This window comes from Gracilinanus agilis, chromosome 1 (genome assembly GCF_016433145.1).
Source record: "Gracilinanus agilis isolate LMUSP501 chromosome 1, AgileGrace, whole genome shotgun sequence".
NCBI lineage: Eukaryota > Metazoa > Chordata > Mammalia > Didelphimorphia > Didelphidae > Gracilinanus > Gracilinanus agilis.
The window spans coordinates 150842651-150843200 of NC_058130.1; positions in this window are offsets into that span (position 1 = coordinate 150842651).

Here is a 550-nt window from a genome sequence, read left to right on the forward strand (position 1 = left end):
TATATATATATATATATATATATATATATATATGATAATTGGGAAGTAATCTCCCAAGGGAGGGATGGGATTAAGGTTCTGAGGAAAGTTTCTGGAAGAAGGTAGGACTTTAGCTAACACTTAAAATAACCCAGAGAAACCAGAAGGGGAGGACGAGGGAGAGAGTTCTAGACATGTGGGACAGTCAACTGGGGAACATAGTATGTGGAATAAGTTGTAAGAAGATTGGAAACAAAGGGAAGGGTCAGAGGATTTTAGATTTGATTCTGGAAGTAATTAGTAACCACTTGAATTTATCAAATGGAGCTTGGGAAGGGGTGTGTGATATGATCAGACGTTCATTTTGGAAAGACCAATTTGAGAGAGAAGCAGAAGATGGATTAGTGCGGAGCAGTGGGGAGGAGGGGGTTGTCTTTCTAGTACTCCAAAAATTAAGAGAGTGTTAGCCACTTCTGTTCACATGAAAGCCCGGGGCTAAAAGGGCAAAGGACACACACAGATGGGAAGTTCAGCAAATGTCACATTTCCCAAGAAAATTCAGATGAGAACA